The 4,460-nt window shown below is 24.3% G+C and overlaps 1 protein-coding gene across 1 annotated transcript in view; it reads right to left on the bottom strand.

Annotated features, from left to right (window-relative positions):
• LOC122628030 (flotillin-2) overlaps positions 1-4,460 on the bottom strand; it is a 99,890-nt gene that overhangs the window by 36,780 nt on the left and 58,650 nt on the right. The gene's annotated exons all lie outside the window — the stretch shown is intronic.

Here is a 4,460-nt window from a genome sequence, read left to right as displayed (position 1 = left end):
GATTAAAAATATTCAAATAGGTTTCTGGTATTGGGGTTTAGTATAAATATAAGTAATATTATGTAGGATTATATAGATATTATGTCTTAAGATAAATTTTCAAAATTTCATTGGAGTAGTTTCAAGTTTTCGTCTATTTCGTAGAAAATTTTTGAGACATAAAATATTATTATGTTAAAAATGAAGTAGAAAATATTTTCATTAGTTTATATACTAATAAATAGTAGATAGAAAAAAAAGATTTTTTAGAATTGTAGATATGCTTTTAGTTATATACTTTTTATTGTATGAATTTATAATATAAAATTCATACAATATACGTTAAATGCATAATTTTATCATCTTTTACGATGACACACTTCATAAAACACCGTAAAAATAATGTATATCAATTTAATGTATATCATGCATTTTGTGTATATTATGATTATTAGCGAATGTTGATTGCTTTATTTTAGATTCCATCAAGTAAAAAGTAAAATACGTATTTATATTTCATTGTTTTGCAGATTTACACTGTATTAACAGATGTTCTTATGTAGTATGAAACTAATTTATTCCCGATAAAATAGATAAAGAACAAAGAGTGAGAAATGATCGATACGCAAAAATGCGGATATATGTGCTCAGTGATTTCGAAAGTAACTGTAAAAGTGAATTTATTGCTTAAAAAGAATTTTATGTTTATCTGAATGATGAAAATTAATTAGTAACTTACAAGATTTACATGGATCCATATCATATAAAAAAAAAAGCTATACTTATTATAATCTTCTTTTATAAAATTTATTTTAACTATTTTAATTTATTATTACTATTTAATTTATTTTTAAAGTTTTTCCATAGAATTGTCCTAAAATTCGTATAATTGAATATTAAAAATCACTGTAATAAATTGACCTTGATAGATTTTAAGATCGCTGCGCAGTCGTTCTGTTTCATCAAGGTGATAATGAACATTTATATGTTCCATCTCCGTATTGCTAGCTTTAGTCTACCGTTTTGTCTCGTATAGTGAACTATCCAAACGGAACATATAAGATACTCTACTAATAAATATTATTTTTGAAATTAATTGATTTATTGTTGCGGATGAAGAGTGTTTAAATGATTTATTATTTTGAAAAATAGTAGAAATAGTAATATTTTTTTCTAAGGAAGATATTTTAGGTAAGCATTCGAATTGTATTCTAATTTCTAATTGATCTTTGTATCACAGATTTTTACTTCATAACTCAGACATTTAATTCAAGTGAGTATTTCTTTTTGAGAAAAATAAGAAACCGTCGATTCCATTATACAAAATTACACCAACTATCACTTAATGTTAACTTTAAAAAATCAAAGAAGCCATCGACTTTCTGAGATTATATTGTATGACGTTTACTACCTCTAACTATGTACTCACAAGTTAGGTTTTAAATTTTCTAACTGATACGGAAACATTCAAATCAGATAATTCAAAAAATTCGTCGATATTTATCCATATTTCCTTCTAAATCTAATTTTATTTCTTTGTTATTTGTTTTCATTGATAAAGGACGTCTGAAAAATGTCCTTAAAGTTATGTCCTTTTGTACAAAATTTTTTTTGCTATTTTCTAAATTCGTTACAAATACATTAAATAATTTTAACAAGAAAATATATCAAATAACTTAAACTTGAATGTGCTTATAATGAAAAAACTTCTTCAAATTTTACTTATAATGAAACACTTTTTTAAGCAATTACAAAAAGTTACAAAAGTAAGTACAAAAGTACAGAAATTTTTTTATATAAATAAAGAACGTTTTGCATTTAAATCACTAGCTTGCAATATATCACTGGATGTCGATAAGAAACATATCCAACTGAATTTACAGAGAAGTGACATTTAGCTAATAGCATTTTGACGATGTTTCACGCTGATTATATTCAAATAATGTAAAGAGTAAATTTGAATACGTGCAGATATTACGAACATTTTAGAAGAAAGTCCCATGAAATTCATACAATATTTTATTATTATAGATTATTTTATTGATAATCATTTACGGTGTGTTTAAAATAAAATAAATCAAAATAATTTGGAATGAACAAAACAAGAAAATATATTCCACATTTCCATGTAATTCCACTTCTTGCGGAAATCTCGTAACTTTTTTGAGGACTTAGAATCTGAGAGATAAAAATATTATTATTTACTATAGTTCTAAATTTATCTCCTATTTGTTCATACTGACATCGCTATCAAAAATATAAAATTTATGACATTTGCTCTAAACAATTAAATCTCAGCAGTGAATCTGTCAAGTTCAAGAATATTTATTTAAAGTACATTTACCTATGTTTAGCAAAAATCAGAGGGTCAAAATGATTTATCATTCGCTTTAGTAACTACTCGACTTTAACTTATCAGACTTTCAGAATTATTTTGTGATATCTATTGAGGAATATAAATGATTAATTTTATAAAACGGTTTTCATCTTTTTTTCTTGTTTTTTGTATAAAATTTATATGCACTATATATACCTACATATACCGAAATAGATCATTCGTTCCTCATATAAATTATAGCAAAATTTTTTATTTCGATATTATTTCACAAATATCTCATAAAATTTCCCTATAGTTCAAATAAATTAAATAAATTCAAATAAATGTATTTTTAATTAAATATAAGTAATATAAATAAATATAAATTTAATTAAATAGAGATTTGAATTAGATAAAATTTGTAAAATTCTTTAATTTAGTCCTCCTAATAAGAAAAGTGAAAAGAGTCCGACGAATATATAAACAGTCAAACATATAAATTTGTATCAGTGTCAGAAGTGTAAAATAAATTTTTTGAAAATAATAGAGAACATACTTAAAAAAAATAGTAAAAAATTATAAACCAGGAATTGAAAATACGGACAGAAATGATTAGAAAATATACTGAGATAGTTTAATATACCAAACATAAACTTTACGAATTTTTGATAATATTTTAAATTTGGTAATATGTAGATTAAAAATTACCGCAATAAAAAGTTCCTGAACAAATAATGAAATAAGAGGATAAAATATGTTACATGTAGGTTTCTTATTTCAGTTAGCTGATAAATTCATAAATGAATATGAAAATGTAACAGGATGATTCTCAAAAAAATCAGGACTAATGTCTTTGCATTTATTTTCAACCAAACATAAAGTCATGTATTTCGTTAGTCCGTAAATGCATTTCAATATCAAAATCAATATCAAAGAACATTGCACAAAATAATACTCGCGAAGAATAATATTCGGCATTACACGTAACAAACATGTCTCAGCTATACCGCTACAAATATATGATTCTGTAAAAAATATCTTTAAAAAACATTTACTATAGTTCTGATAATGTTGAAACATTAATTCACAGCCCTGATCAATAATTCCTTAATTCTAAAAGTAACGACTTTTTTTTTAACTCTTACGAAATAACGGACTATCTTAATGTTCTTCTTAATTCTTACAAGATAATGTGATATGATAATGGAATGGTTGATATATACATTGCTCGAATATTTCGGATAATTAATAGTCGACATATACATTACTTCTCATTTACAAATTAAACATCCTCACAGATAATGATATTTTTCATCTTTGTTTAATTAAATTTCTTGCAAACGATAATAAGGGATATTTTTTCATTACCGGATACACATTAAGAAATATATCATTTATATTTTACTTATTCATTTAAATAAGTCACAATGATGTTTGTTATATGTTATCAAAATGAATGATAACGTTATATAACGTTCATACTAAATACTAAATTTTGTATATTGGATTTTTTAAATTTGGAAGAATAAAGAATTTTTTAAATTCGAAAAATTCAAAAATACGAGAAAAGGGTGTTTTCGACAACGTTAAATTTAAAATGCGTAGTAAAGAAAAGTAGTACCTTACTTAGATGAAAATATTTTACAAAAAATACTTACAAAGGTTCATAATTTGTCGAATTTCTGTATTTCAGATTTTACTTTGTCAGCGTGTTACTGATGTGTTATGGAAGCCTACGAAGAGTAAAACAGTAAATCGATGAAAACGTAGTTATTGAATAGTGTCGAATATTTGAAAAATATATGGTAAAAAATGGTAAAAGAATGATCTAAAATAGGATCAAAATAACTTCAAAAAAATCCAATAGAATAATCAATTTGCGTAGTAATTCTGATTGTAAGACATATTACACATAATGATAAAAGCGAAGGATTATTAACCATTGAAGGATATATATTGTTTCATTGAAAGTTCTTAACTCAGAAATCATCATTATTGCATCTCAGTTCTACTACAACTGAAGAAAAAAACAAGATTTAATTAATAAAAAGGTTAATAATGATGGACTTTATGACAACTGCAAAAGTTGCGATACAAGCGAATGTGATTGCGATCGGTATCGGAAAACTAAGTATCATACCGATTCTAATATCTATCTTAACTT

This window comes from Vespula pensylvanica, chromosome 3 (assembly GCF_014466175.1).
Source record: "Vespula pensylvanica isolate Volc-1 chromosome 3, ASM1446617v1, whole genome shotgun sequence".
NCBI classification, from domain to species: domain Eukaryota; kingdom Metazoa; phylum Arthropoda; class Insecta; order Hymenoptera; family Vespidae; genus Vespula; species Vespula pensylvanica.
This window is presented reverse-complemented; position numbering and strand designations above follow the sequence as displayed.